The sequence below is a fragment of the Selaginella moellendorffii genome, unplaced genomic scaffold, assembly GCF_000143415.4.
Source record: "Selaginella moellendorffii unplaced genomic scaffold, v1.0 SELMOscaffold_160, whole genome shotgun sequence".
Taxonomy (NCBI): domain Eukaryota; kingdom Viridiplantae; phylum Streptophyta; class Lycopodiopsida; order Selaginellales; family Selaginellaceae; genus Selaginella; species Selaginella moellendorffii.
The window spans coordinates 223,861-239,588 of NW_003314421.1; the positions used below are offsets into that span (position 1 = coordinate 223,861).

General features: G+C 48.8%; 1 long non-coding RNA gene and 1 pseudogene across 1 annotated transcript; both read left to right on the forward strand.

Annotated features, from left to right (window-relative positions):
* The first annotated feature begins 9 nt into the window (after window positions 1–9).
* LOC112343531 lies at window positions 10–300 on the forward strand. The gene is made up of 2 exons (XR_002991311.1): window positions 10–122; window positions 192–300. It is a non-coding gene; the product is annotated as an uncharacterized LOC112343531 (long non-coding RNA).
* Window positions 301–12,560: 12,260 nt separating this feature from the next.
* LOC112343533 lies at window positions 12,561–14,022 on the forward strand (annotated as a pseudogene).
* Window positions 14,023–15,728: the final 1,706 nt, after the last annotated feature.

The window sequence follows — 15,728 nt, forward strand, 5'->3', positions numbered from 1 at the left end:
ATGTCAATGACGGCGAGAGACTTATCTTCATCAAGACAAGTTTGCAAGCACTGGTACGCTCTGTGTTCATCAGACTGTCTGTGGGAGAAATTCGTCGGCTCAAGTCAAGCCAACTTACCAAGGTACGTGCCTCCTGACTATACTATTTTCTGGAAATTTTGTTTTCCTTGCTTAAACGTTGAATTTTGCAGATGGCTGGTGCATAAGCACAGCACGCTACTGTCGTCTCGAAGCACTCGCGTTTTATATTTCACGAACAGATACACGTTTCTGATTCAAGCCTTGGATGCATGGTGGGAACACGGGATTTATAGCTCCTCTAAGCTGTGTCCTCTTATACGAGAGCTTACGCTGCGCAACTGGTGCGTATTCTATGAAGTGCTAAGCTCCGCTTTTGCGAATCGTGCAGATTTCCTATCTGCCTCACTTCTGCCAAAGCTTCACGGCAGATTGAATCTGTACGACCTGGAAGGTGTGTTTGGATGACGGAGTCACTGGGATGAAAATCTGGAAGGTGCTGCGTGACCTCTGGCAGCGTTATATCTCATGGCTGAAAGTTTGCCTTCACTGCTCGGACCTGAATTATGCAGTCCGACTCGAGAGAGTCTGGTAAGTGGCATTCCCGCTGGCTGTTGGCTTTACTTGTCGAGATTGCAGTGCTGTTGAGACTCCGAAGCTTTACGATAAGGGAGTCATCTGTTTCAGGTACTTGTTTTTCTTGTTTTTGCAATGTCTGAAATGAGTTTTGCTGTTGAGGAAGGAGTCAAGTGCTCCTCAGCTATGGCCTGCGAACAGCGCTTCAAGCAGGACTGTCTTGGCTGTCAGCAAAAGAAACTGAAAGTACAGCGTTGGAACAAGACATGGAACTGTTATGCGCATTGCATCACTTACTATAGGTACTGAAGTGCTCGCAATCTTCAGATTTTTCTGACGTATGTGATTCGTGCAGGAGCTTGATGTGGCTGATGATTTCACACTTCCACATCACAGTCTTACGCGAGCAAAACTCAGAAGATGTTTTCTGGATGGAGAGTCCGAGCGGGTTTGTGGTGTCTTCACTCACGGGTTTGACAGCTGAGGTGTTGCAGATCAACAAAGCTTGAAGTTTATACCGAGCGGAGTGAAGTCTATGCTCGCACAACCTTTTGCGGATAACAGCGGAGGCATGCTGGTGGTTTCTCACTATCCAAGAGGATATAACAACATCAAGCATAGAACCTGGGTGCAGTGCATTGCCGATAAGATTGCAGCTGTTTTCTGAATGTATTTTTCATTTCAACGATTATAAGTCAGTCTCCCATTGGGTATGTATACAGTTTTCTTCAGATTGAAGTATTTAGAGGTGGCAAATAGTTCTTGCAGATGGAGCAAAGAGTTGGCGGGGGTGGATTGTGGCTCTGGCTGTAACAAACAAGGGAGCAAAAGCCTAAACCACCCTACCATAGGTCACTATATATAGTAAACCACCCCCAGGCTCTTAAGGATCATAACATTCTCCCCTCCCTCTCTCTAGACCCTTAATATCCATGAGCTTAAACGAAGCACATAGCTCAAAACAGAGCTAACCAATGGATCTAAAGAATGAAGACTCAAGTTCGGAGTACATAGCTCAATACGGAGCTAACTTCATTCAAGGAAGGTCTAATGCACATGAAGCTTTTCTCGAAGTACAAAAACTCAAAAGACTTCATTGCCAACGAATCTACTCTCTCCCCTTCCTCAAGAAGAGTATTCGTCATCATCAGGAATATCGTCCAGATCATAATCAAACTCCGGAAAAGTTGACTTGAACTGAGATTGTTTGGCCATCAGATTGAGGATGATCACTGCTGCACATACTCAACGTGGTATTGAGTTGCTTAAACACATCTTGCCAGAACCTGCTCGTAAACTTTGGATCGCGATTGCTTACTATATCCTCTGGCAAACCAAACGGCCTATACAACTCTTGGATAAAGAGTTGAGCCAAGTCAGAAGTCTTTACAGTTTGCTTAGTAGCAATGAAGTGGGTCATCTTCGTCAATCTGTCCACCACCACCCACGCTGAATCATTCTTCCTTTGACTCTTGGGTAGCCCCACCACAAAATCCATGGAAATTCTCTCCCATTTTCCACTGGGTACATTCAGAGGTTGTAAAACCAGCGGGCTTCTGACGATCAGCCTTGACTGCTTGACAAGTCAAACATTCTCGTATGTACTTTTCCACATCTGATTTCATACCAGGCCAAAAGAAATGTCTCTTAACCAACTCAAACGTCCTCTGAATTCCTGGATGTCCTGAGGAAAGTGTAGAGTGACACTCTGACAAAATTGGGAAGAGAAGAGAGCTCACTCGAGGAACCACAACCCGGTTCTTCTTCCACAACACCCCATCCTCCATCCTATACGAAGCAAACTTTTCTCACTGGAAGACACCATCAGATTTCTTAGAAGAAGCGTCCCTCTTCAATACATGTGCTAGCACCTCTTTTACAAAGGAGTCGAAATCATAAGCCTCCTTGATCTCTTCCAGAAGTTTACTTGAGAGTCTTGTGATCGTTACTGAATTCACAAGCCTCGATAGAGCATCAGCCACCTGATTATCTCTACCTCTCTTATATCGGATCTCCATGTTGAACTCTTGCAAAAACTCTTGCCAACGAGCCAACCTGCCTCAGAGATCGGTCTGCTTCAGAAAATGTTGCAACGTCTGATGATCCGAGTATGCTACACTGAAGTCAGCACCATACAAATAATGCCTCCACTCCTTGGTGGCACAAACGACCGCATATAACTCTCGATCTCTAGCCGGCCAATCTAGCTGAGTACTATCAAACTTGCGACTCAAGAAAGCAACGGGACGGCCTTCTTGCAGCAGCAGAACAGCTCCCAGCGCCACATCACTAGCATCACACTCCACTACAAACGGCTTCATTGGATCCACTATCTGAAGCACTGGAGTTGTAGCACACCGATGCTTGAGCTGTTCGAAAGCATGTTCACAACGATCGCTCCACTTGATTGTTGCATGCTTAGTAGTATTTTGAAGTAGATCTGTTAGAGGAGCAGCCACCTCTGCATAGTGATCTATAAACTTTCTGAACACACCAGCCATTCCAAGGAAACTCCTAAGGTCATGCACCATAGTGGGAACAGGCCAATTCACTACCACCTCAACCTTCTTCGGATCAATCCTAACACCATTAGCTGAGATCAAATTCCCCAGGTAAGCAATCCCCTCAAGGAAGAACTCACACTTAGATGCCTTGGAATAAAGCTTGTGCTCTCAAGCTTCTCTAACACCGAAGTCAAATGCCACTCATGCTCCTCAGCGCCTGTGACTGACGTGCAGTCTGCTACCTGGAAAGATTCGTTTGTAAGGTTCTCAACTGGCGTACTCAGCTGTGTGACTTCGACCTGACAAATGTCTGTACTTTTCCGTCATCTTTGTTTCCTTCTCGAGACTCATCCTTCTTTCCTTCCCGAAACTCATCATCCTCAGTGAAACCACTCTCCTTTGCATTTGCATGCCCCTTATTCTCTCTGAATGATCCTCCAGCCTTGAAGTACGATCCAATGGCCTTGTGTTTAAAATTCAGAGGAACGGTCAAGGGTGTGTTGTCTATGAGATCTTGTTTCCCTTGTTTTGGTTTTCCTTGCCTAGGCTTCCCCTCTTTGACCTTTCTCCTTTGTGGCTGCTTTCCTGAGTTCTCTTCTCTTTTTCTTTTTCCTCTGTCAGCGTCGGTCGCCAACCTTCTTCTTCGCATATTTTGCAGGATTATTTAGCCTCTATTTCAATCACAACAACTTCAGGAATTTCCAACCCCTCTGCAACACCGGTTGGCCGTCGCAGTGTGAGCGCCGCTTGCAGTATAGGCGCCCATACCCTCCTGATTGTTTGAACCAACAACAAGTTCCTTCATGACCTTCTCACTGTGCGCGCTCCCCGCATGATCGTTTGAACCAACAAGAAGTTCCTTTCCAACCTTCTTACTGCGCACGCCACTCGCAGTGTCTCTATTCCCGTCTGATAGTGATGCATCAGCTTTCTTAAAAAGAACTTTCACAACTGTCCTTTTGGCCGCCGGAACGTCACAGTGAATCTGTTTCACGGAAGGATGAATTTTGTTATTTGGCTTGTTTTCTGTTGAGGAAATTAAGTTCATACAACATTATTAGTTTTTCTTACCTTCTTTATCTCTTCTTCTAGGCCTGTCGTTCTTTTTTTTGGAACGGATTTCACCCTTTTGTGCTTTTCTTGCCGGTTGGTCATCATCCTCTTCCTCTTCCGCATCTTCTTCCTCGGCAGCATCCTCAAAGAGGCAATTTTCTTTCCTTTTTTATCTACTTTTGCAGGGGGATCTTTTTCGTCCTCCTCAGCCTCCTCCTCCTCCTCGTCCTCGTCCTCCTCCACTTCATCCTTCTCCTCTTCATCATCATCTTCTTCGTCTTCCCCTCGGGCCTCCTCCCTGCTGGTCAAGAGACCATCCCGTGCTTCCTTGACTTCAAATGAGAAGAAGCTCTTCACTCCTCGTTTCCATACTGCTGGGTCCCAATCCAGATCCTCAATGAGTTGTTGTCGCCACCATTTGAGAATGTCATCCCCCTCTAGTGTGGCCATCGATTGAACTACCACCACCTGCCTCGGAGCCTGTTGTACCACTCAAATCCTGCCCTTGACTTCGTCGTCTGTCACCATCGGCATGGCCTGTTCGTCTCCTGCTGGCAGCAGCATGTCACCTCTCATAACCCAAAAAGGACACTTGACATTTTGTTTGGGAGACACAACAAACCACACCTCCACATCGCCATCCTCCCAAGTTGGTGTAGGTGCCCGTAAACACCCATGTGCAGGCCCCCAAGCTAACTCATTCCCTGCCTAGCTCCACGTCCCGTTGCAGGCCACAAAGTCTCCAGGTTTGAGACAGTGCCTAGGCTAGAGCTGCCCCTTCTTCACTCACTCACCGCTCTGATGATGCGAAGAAGATTAAGGTGGACTTTCCTCCACCGTCCTGGGTCAAAGACCTACATTCGCCTCGTAGTCTTCCTCCTATCCTTGTCCAGAACTCCCACCAGTTGCTTGAGAGTTCGAAAGCCTTCGCCATGCAGCTTTCTCTAGATTGTGTAGTGGTCTTCCTTGCCCAACGTCCTGTCATCCACTTTGAAGAGGTTGTTGAAGAATAGGGGCTGGTTCAGCCAGTCCTCCGCTCGCCCCGGCATTTCCCTACTGACTAGAAACTCGCTCCATAGCCTGAGGAACCCTTGAACCAGTGTGCCACCCTTGACTACTTGCTTTGGCCCTTCAACAAAAAGCCAACGTGGATCCTCCTCCCATGGTCTTGCAATGTTGTGCCTAGGCCGGATTGCCAACAAGCTCTGCCTGAACATGAGTCTCCAAGGTTGGTTACCTGGTTGAAGGCCGATGAGGAGGATTTTATACTGCAGCACCTTTGCCATGTCACTTGGATTGATAACTCCAAGTCCTCCTAAGACTCGCGGGCATGCTGTAGATTGCCACGCGACCTTGGCCATGCTCCTCCTTGTGACCAGTGCGCCCCGCCACAAATACTAATGAACCATCGTGCGTACCTTTCTAAGAGTGCATTCTGGGACAGGCCAGATTGAGAGGTGGTACCAGATGTTGGGCAAAATGATGCTCCTGGCTACTACCACTCTTGCTGGAAAACCGAGTTTCTGGGGAGCCCACTTCTGGATTGACGTTCGTACCCGTCAAAGCAAGGTGTCATCCTGAAGTGCTGCACTGAACTGAGTACCAACCTGAATCCCCAAGTACCAAGTGTCCTCTCCTGGTTTGAACCACTGGAAGCCGATGTCCTGCCCCCAAGATTCAATTCCTGGCCGCCCCCAACACTGATTTGTTCCAGTTAATTGATGTGCCAGCCGCGAGGTTGAAAGTCTCCAACACCTTCTTAGCTGCATCCAGGTTCTCCTTAGTCGCGAGTAGGAACAAGGCAGTGTCATCTACAAATGCTCCATCCAGGAGTTCCCGAGTCACCCTTGTGGTTCCTAGAAGTCACTACTCGCCACTTGTGCTCATTTTGTGTGTTCAGCAACATCCTATGTGCCTCTACCTGGCCAGTCTCAGGTCCTTCATCGCCCCTCCTTTGAGATCCTTCTGGCGCGCCTAGAGCTTCTGTGAGCAAGACAAGAGCACTGGGATCGGCCCCATCTTGTTCTGCGCAAGAGCGTCGTGTATAAGCCCGATCGGTCTCACATCATTTAGGGTTTAGGGTTTAGGGTTTAGGCAAATGTAAGTCTTTAACCCAGGACGGTGGAGGAAAGTCCACCTTGATCTTCTTCACATCATCAAAGCGGTGAGTGAGGCAAAGAAGGGGCAGCTCTGGCCTAGGCACTGTCTCAAACCTGGAGACTTTGTGGCCTGCAACGGGACGTGGAGCTAGGCAAGGAATGAGTTAGCTTGGGGGCCTGCACATGGGTGTTTACGGGCACCTACACCAACTTGGGAGGATGGCAATGTGGAGGTGTGGTTTGTTGTGTCTCCCAAACAGAATGTCGAGTGTCCTTTTTGGGTTACGAGAGGTGACATGCTGCTGCCAGCAGGAGACGAACAGGCCATGCCGATGGTGACGGACGACGAAGTCAAGGGCAGGATTTGAGTGGTAAGATAGGCTCTGAGGCAGGTGGTGGTAGTTCAATCGATGGCCACACTAGAGGGGGATGGCATTCTCAGATGGTGGCAACAACAACTCATTGAGGATTTGGATTGGGACCCAGCAGCATGGAAACGAGGAGTGAAGAGCTTCTTCTCATTTGAAGTCAAGGAAGCACGGGATGGTCTCTTGACCAGCAGGGAGGAGGCCCGAGGGGAGATCCCCAAGCTCTGGAAGAAATGGATGGAGCAAGGAGTCGAAGCAAATCAGGTGGTGGACAACACGCTAGCATTCTAGAAACTACCAGTACAGGAGAAAGTCAAGGCCACCTCTTGGTTGGTGGCAAATAACGGGCTGCTAATAGGACAGCAGTTCCAGGAGGAAGCATGCTGACGATGCAATGAGTGTGGCAAGCTAGAGACGGCGCTGTAAGCGACTAAATTTTCCATTCTACTTTAGTCACTTAACCACACCTCCGACCACTTGGAGGAGTCTCACTCACAACCTCCATAAGTCCTATTCCGGAGTTGGGGACTTGTTGGCCCCAAGAATGGCATCCGTGCCACTCAACTGTTGCACTTGGTCCAAGTGCTCCACATGTCTGGTCCCATGACCGACACCCAAAGGTATCACTGACAATTCGGCCCATTACGTTAAGGCCATGCCCATTCACCTTTGCTGCACTAGTGGTCCAATACCACTTGCATCATAATCCCGTCTCTCCAAGACTGGGCCATCCGTCTACGAGTGGTCTTCCCAGATCCACTCCTTAGCATCCTTAGGATGCCCACAAACATGCGGAATAGCCTTCCCCAATATCCCTTTGTCAGTTCCTACCAAGTCCCTTTTCTGTCCATGGCCATGTTTGCCAACACTGCCACTAGATCAAGGCCCGGAGGCCCAGCCACTAAGTCCCATTGTCCTCTGAGATTTCCTCACCATGTGACCATATCCTTAGTCACTACACTAGAGGACAGCTCCTCCTCCTTTCCCCAGTTTGGGACTTTGGGACAACATTTCGGAACACCGTGGCCCTACACGAGCCCCGTGAGTACTCTCCCCACCTTCCGCCTTTAGGTGCTCTAGCCATGGGCTTAGAGCGAGGTTCTGTTGAGCCACGCCAGGTATCCAAGTAGGTAGTGCCACCCACACTTGGACTGGGAGCATCGGCCAGTCGATCTCCCGGGGGAACTAGAGCCGGCTCTTGAACACTTCACCAAGCTACCCCGCTTGTCTGTCCATATTCACTCTAGTCTTGGACTTCCCAGTGGTCAGATCATCACCCAACACTGGGTCTGGCCTTCCTGGGCCAAACTGGCCTTTCCTAGCCAAACTGGCTCCACTGGAGTCCTCCCCCTACTATAATTTTGGAGCTCACCAAACCCCCCAGGGTCTGGGAGACGAACGCTTTGGGCTTTCACTCTCTCAGACTCGAACTCGGACTCGGACTCGGACTCGGGCTCGGGCTCAGTCTCGGCCTTAGCCTCGGTCTCGGTCTCGGTCCCGATCTCGGTCTCGGTCTCGGTCCTGGTCTTGGTCCTAGTCTCAGTCTCAGTCTCAGTCCCGGTCTTGGTCTCAACCTCGGACTCCATCTCGGGTCCTTCTCGGACTCCATCTCGAATTCCATCTCGGGTCCATCTCGGACTCCATCTCGGACTCCGTCTTGGTCCATCTCGGACTCCATCTTGGACTCCATCTCGGGCTCCATCTTGGGTCCATCTCGGACTCCATCTCGAACTTCATCTCGGGTCCATCTCGGACTCCATCTCGGACTCCATCTCAGACTCCACCTCAGGTCCATCTCGGACTCCATCTTGGACTCCACCTCGGGTCCATCTCAGACTCCATCTCGGACTCCACTTTGGGTCCATCTCAGACTCCACCTCGGGTCCATCTCGGACTCCATCTTGGACTCCACTTCGGGTCCATCTCGGACTCCATCTTGGAGTCCATCTCGGGTCCTTCTCGGACTCCATCTCGGGTCCTTAGTGGGTCCATCTCGGACTCCACTTCGGACTCCAACTCGGGTCCATCTCAGACACTTCCACGTGTCATATGTTGGTTCTTTTGGGTCCCTTTTTTGGAGCCTCGCTTATTGCTCGCTTCGTGCTTGTTCCTCGAGCACTTTGTTGGGAGTTCCACTCCCACTCTCAACTTTTCAAGTCGGAGCTTTTGGTCCAAACGTGTTACACTCGTTTGGCTTTCACTTCGGCCACTACCACGTGGCACCCTTCTGGCTCCACTTTGGGGCCTAGGGATTTTGTGTCTCACAGGCGCGACATGTACTTTGGAGATGTGATGTGGCGAGAAAGGTATGGCGACAGATCTTCAAGGCGATGCAGGAACTAGGAGACATTCCAGAGTTCAAGGCTCAGAGCGGGGATATCCTCCACTGGTTTGAGGGAGCTAGAGGTCCAGCCATTGGTCCAGCTTGGAGGCGTATTCGCTGTTATAGACGTCATGGATGGAACATGCGAGTTCAATGGGATGCATTAGGGGCTGAAGTCGGGATGTCAGTCTGGGAGGCGATGGGCCACGAGCGATGGTCCATCTAGAGGGCGACTGGAGTGCAGGCACTTATGGAGGCATGGAACCATTGCCGCTTTGATGGGCAACAAGCGAGGATATTAGCAATGGTGGCATCGTGGTGGAGACTCACTCTTGCAGCGGTGCGGCTTCATTACACCATCCTGAAGGAGCGGGCAAAACCGAGGCAGCTAGAGGAGTGGTAGTCTAGATGGCTCCCATGCTTCGGCAGAATGGTAGGTGGTGAGATTCACTAGCAGTGGCACCCCCCAGACTCTGTTCTACATTCAGCACGTGGGGGAGACTTGGACATCAACATGATTTGATCGAGACGACCATGTCCACTTCTACTCCAGGACTAGGTCCCGCTGTGACACAAGAGGATCACGTAGAGCAGCTCATTGAGAGGGTGACACACCCAATTTTTGTATTAGTCCCATTGGGACATGGGGAATGTACATACATGTTTAGCGATCTCGCCCGATTGCAACACCGTAGACTGTCTTTGACCCTAAACGCCTAAACACCCCTAAACCCTAAACCTAAACCATTGTGTGACACTTTTTTTTCTTGTTTTGTATGGAGGTTTTTGTCCCTGGCTCTTCCATGCATTATTCCTTGCAACCTTGCTTCAAAGTTCACATCTAACCCTCTTCTGTGGTGGTTCATCATCATCTTCTTCTTCTTCTCATGATGAGGAAGGACTCTTGTCTTGAATTTCATCACTTGTCACTTTTTGTCTCACTATTATCCTCTTCATTATCATTGTGTTGTACCTTGTCGTCATCGTCCTCACTCTCCTAATCATTGGACATTGATGTTAATGAGGATGTATCGCTTAATGTATGTTTATCATCAACAACCTAATCGACCTTATGTCCATCATTTGGATTGTAGTTAGAGAGGTCATGGAATGGATGCTCCAATTCTTCTATTTCCCTCTGATCAAAAAGTCTCTCAGTTAGAATCCTATTGTTGACTGTCCACAACAACAATGCCCTTGACAAGGTTAGTCTGTCCTTGAGAATTCCATAAGCAGTGAAGGTTGTATCAATTCCTTCTCTGCAGACTGTATTGTAGTTGACGGAATAAACTCTGAGTCTTGAACAATATTCCTGATGAATGTCTTTTGAAGCTCTGTATAAATGGCCCTCCTTCCCTATTCATGTCTTTGTTAGGAATCTCCTCTTCTTTGATGACAATCCCATAGACTATTGAACTGTTTGGGTTGGTAAGATCCACCAACACTAGATCATCATCTTGTATCTCTAATGTCCACTTTTGTGGTTGTGTGGAGTTGCAGCCTCTTTTCACTCTAATGGACTCATGTAGAAGTGTTTTAGATTGCTGGGCCTAGAAACATGAAAGAACTTATTAGAATTACTTAAAATATTTTTGAAATGGGAGAGAATGGATCCTAGTGTGAGGCCTCATGCTAAGTGAAAGGGGTAATGGAAGTAATTCTATAGGAGGTTAGTAGTATGAGGACTCAAGAATGGATGGGGTGTATGAAAGGCGTAGTGGAGGTAATTCTATAGGAGGTTATTAGCATAAGGCCTCACACTTAGGAATGGATGGGGTGTGTTTGCCAATTCCTTGATAATAATATTACTTGTCCCATGGACAGACGTTCAAGCAAGATTACCATCAAGAAACTAGACAAACCAAAATCTTTTCAGCACTTTAGCATAAGGCCTCATGCTAATCCTTAAGCATGAGTCTAGTCACAATGTGTTGATGGAGATTATTAGCATGAAGCCTCACACTTAGATTGCTTGTGATATTTTTCCCAGTTTCTTGATGACAATCTTATTCACTTATGCAATAAACATGCATGCAAAGGAGATTGGTGTCGAGAAACTAGGCTAGAGGAGGTGGGTGGGCTTTTTTTCTTGGTGTGAGGCCTCACACTAATGTTTTTGTGTGAGGTTGGACACCATCCATTTGTAGATTGGATTAAATTATTATGGAGGGATGAAGTCATTTTCTTGGCATGAGGCCTCATGCTATTCATTTATATGCATTTGTTTCTTACTACTTTAGGTGTCTAGGTGAGTAATCTTACTCGCCAATTCATCTTTGGGGTAAATGTTCAAACAAGATTGCTCCTCAAACACTTGCAAGACTGGGGAAACAGTGGAAGGTTGTATGTTTAGATGTTTGCTTAGCCATTGCCATATTTGTAGTGTCATTTTTATTTCACTTTAAGGTTCACAAGTTACACACTTTATTTCTATTCCTATCTATAGTGCCTCAGCTAGGAAAAGCTCTTTGCAATGCGTTGGCTCACTAGAATGAACAAACCAAGCTAGGGGATCCGGGAAGCGCTACTTTGGAAGGATGCCATTGAGAATTTCCCTAATCTCTCCCTTCTCTCTAATCTCGTGAGAGGCTAGCTTCGGTGTCGAGAGAAACTGATGCTGTCCAAGTCCGAGTGTGTGGATCTCATCACTTCCGCGACCAATTCCTCACAGGCGATCGATGCCCATTCCTGGATCGAGATCACCCAGAAGCAAATGCTGCCTGGTGATTGCTGCTACCTCTCCAATCTTGTCATCCTTCGGTATGGCAAGCTGGGCAAGATCCAGCGCACACGAGCAGTGTTTGACTCCATGGAGCAATGCAATTGCCACTTGTGGGTCATTATGTTCTTGGCACATGCCCAAGAAGAGGCAGTTCCCGCCCAGAACGGGCGAGCCGGGCATTAGCCTGGCGAGCGCATTCTGGAGGGAACGAGTGAGCCCGTGCTCGGGAATGGCTTTAACAGGCTGCGGCGAGACCGTTAACAGACATGTGGATGAATGTTATTCGAGGATGAGAGGGTTCTCCAGAATTGGCAGCTGGTAGCCTGGTTCTCCAGAACCTGGCAGCTGGCAGCTGGGTTCTGGAGAACCTGGCAGTTGTCAGCCACGTTCTCGCAGAGAACCTGACTCGATCCGACGGCTGCCAACGGTTGGATCAAGTTAACGGGTGAGCCACAGCCTGTTAAGGGCATCTTGCCACTACCAAGGATCGAGGCAAGGTTACTGCTGCATGGTGGATTGCTTGGGGCGAGCTGGGTGTGTGGAAGAGGCTGAGGAACTTGTGAGGAGCATGCCTTACAAGCCAGTTTCAGTGGATTAGATGTGCTTGCTGGGAGCAAAGTCTAGAAATTGAGGACAAAGATCTCATGGTGTTGTTGCTAGAACAAGCTTTAAGTGTAGATTCTAGGAATTCTACTAGCAAATAGTAGCAATTTTGTTTGAAACTAGTGTGAGTGTAGATTCTGTGTCCTCGTGATTAAAGAGGGTATTCTTTGACAGATCATCATGTATGATTAAAGAGAAAATTCTTTGCTCATTTCCAATGGTCGCTTGGTAAAGTACAAAAGCCAGCTTTTGGACTATATAAATTTAGGGTTCTTGGGGGTCAGTGGCGCAGTGATGGCACAGGGCTGCGCGGCAATCTCCAGTGCAGGCGGCTGGCAGGAGCTCAGCGGCTCGCTGGGCGACCTGGGCACATTCATCCCGATCGTCATGGCTGTAGCTCTCGTCAATGGCATGGATCTTGGTCTCTCATCGCCACGGGCATCTACAACGTTCTCACCAGCGTGCTCTTTGGCGTGCCAATGCCTGTCCAGCCCATGAAATCCATCGCGGCGGTGGCCTTCACCGAATCCAAGCATCCCGGTGTGGATGAGATCATGGCCGCGGGGATCACTGTGTCTGCGATCGTGTTTGTGCTTGGAACCACGGGCTTGATCACGGGTCGTGGCTTGGATCGTGCCATTGCCGGTGGTTCGTGGCATCCAGCTTGCGCATGGGCTCTTTCGCAGTCACGGCTGTCAAGTACGTGATGAAGGATCAAAATCTCTCTAGGGACAAGGCAATGGGTGATCTACCATGCCTGGGCTTGGATGGAATTCTCCTCGCAGTGATTTGCTTCGCATTCATCGTGCTGGTGAATAGATCTGGCGAGGGCTACGAGTACTTCGTGACGAACAGTGAAGGTGATCGTCATCACGATGATCATGAAGAGCACCGTGAAGAACATCAAGCGAGATCGTCAAAGCTCGTGAAGTTTTTCCAGAGGATCCCGACTGCCTTGGCAGTGTTCGTGCTCGGGATCATCCTGGCGTTCGTGAGGAGGCCACACATTCTCAAGGAGCTCCAGTTTGGCCCGGCCACGCCACGGATCACTCGAATCTCTTCCCACGACTGGAAGACGGTTTGTGAGAGCCGCCATCCCGCAGTTCCCTCTCACTATCTTCAACTCGGTGGTGGCGGTTTGCAAGCTCTCGAGCGATCTCTTCCCGGCCAAGAAGGACTCCGTGACTCCGACCAAAGTCTCGGTGAGCGTGGGGCTCATGAACTTGGTGGGCTGCTGGTTTGGAGCTCTCCCGGTTTGCCATGGCGCTGGAGAACTGGCCGGGCAGTATCGTTTCGGAGCCACGAGTGGGGTAGCGGTGGCAAGCTTGTGTTGGGGCTTCTCTTGGGAGGCTCACTGGTGAGAATTCTGCCAGCTTTTCCAGTGGGACTGCTGGGGATCTTGCTGCTCTTCTCCGGGGTGGAGCTGGCGATGGCGTGCCCGGATCAAACTAGTAGGAGGGACTTGTTTGTGATGCTCTGCTGCATTGCCATCTCGCAGGGATCCAATCTCGCGGTGGGATGTGTTTGTGCCATACTCTTGTATGTGCTGCTCCAGGCGAGAGAGATGGATTGTTGGGCGATTGCAAGCTCTTGGTTGCGAGGTTCCTACGAAGAAGTTGTTTTTAAGAAAGCCGAACTCGAACCAAGTGCAAAGGATCCTGGCGCTGGCACAAGCAAAAGGAAACCTGAGTGCAGAAAAAGGAAAAAGAGTCCCGCTTCAAATGAGAAAGCTAAAGATGACCAGGAGACGGAATGATGGCAGACTTCTTCTCGAGTGGAGGAAAGGTAAAGCTCTAGTGAACTCGGCCAAGGATGACGGGGAAGATGAAGAAGTGGAAGACGAAGAAGATGATGATGAAGAGGAGAAGGATGAAGTGGAGGAGGACGAGGACGAGGAGGAGGAGGAGGCTGAGGAGGACGAAAAAGATCCCCCTGCAAAAGTAGATAAAAAAGGAAAGAAAATTGCCTCTTTGAGGATGCTGCCGAGGAAGAAGATGCGGAAGAGGAAGAGGATGATGACCAACCGGCAAGAAAAGCACAAAAGGGTGAAATCCGTTCCAAAAAAAAGAACGACAGGCCTAGAAGAAGAGATAAAGAAGGTAAGAAAAACTAATAATGTTGTATGAACTTAATTTCCTCAACAGAAAACAAGCCAAATAACAAAATTCATCCTTCCGTGAAACAGATTCACTGTGACGTTCCGGCGGCCAAAAGGACAGTTGTGAAAGTTCTTTTTAAGAAAGCTGATGCATCACTATCAGACGGGAATAGAGACACTGCGAGTGGCGTGCGCAGTAAGAAGGTTGGAAAGGAACTTCTTGTTGGTTCAAACGATCATGCGGGGAGCGCGCACAGTGAGAAGGTCATGAAGGAAGTTGTTGTTGGTTCAAACAATCAGGAGGGTATGGGCGCCTATACTGCAAGCGGCGCTCACACTGCGACGGCCAACCGGTGTTGCAGAGGGGTTGGAAATTCCTGAAGTTGTTGTGATTGAAATAGAGGCTAAATAATCCTGCAAAATATGCGAAGAAGAAGGTTGGCGACCGACGCTGACAGAGGAAAAAGAAAAAGAGAAGAGAACTCAGGAAAGCAGCCACAAAGGAGAAAGGTCAAAGAGGGGAAGCCTAGGCAAGGAAAACCAAAACAAGGGAAACAAGATCTCATAGACAACACACCCTTGACCGTTCCTCTGAATTTTAAACACAAGGCCATTGGATCGTACTTCAAGGCTGGAGGATCATTCAGAGAGAATAAGGGGCATGCAAATGCAAAGGAGAGTGGTTTCACTGAGGATGATGAGTTTCGGGAAGGAAAGAAGGATGAGTCTCGAGAAGGAAACAAAGATGACGGAAAAGTACAGACATTTGTCAGGTCGAAGTCACACAGCTGAGTACGCCAGTTGAGAACCTTACAAACGAATCTTTCCAGGTAGCAGACTGCACGTCAGTCACAGGCGCTGAGGAGCATGAGTGGCATTTGACTTCGGTGTTAGAGAAGCTTGAGAGCACAAGCTTTATTCCAAGGCATCTAAGTGTGAGTTCTTCCTTGAGGGGATTGCTTACCTGGGGAATTTGATCTCAGCTAATGGTGTTAGGATTGATCCGAAGAAGGTTGAGGTGGTAGTGAATTGGCCTGTTCCCACTATGGTGCATGACCTTAGGAGTTTCCTTGGAATGGCTGGTGTGTTCAGAAAGTTTATAGATCACTATGCAGAGGTGGCTGCTCCTCTAACAGATCTACTTCAAAATACTACTAAGCATGCAACAATCAAGTGGAGCGATCGTTGTGAACATGCTTTCGAACAGCTCAAGCATCGGTGTGCTACAACTCCAGTGCTTCAGATAGTGGATCCAATGAAGCCGTTTGTAGTGGAGTGTGATGCTAGTGATGTGGCGCTGGGAGCTGTTCTGCTGCTGCAAGAAGGCCGTCCCGTTGCTTTCTTGAGTCGCAAGTTTGATAGTA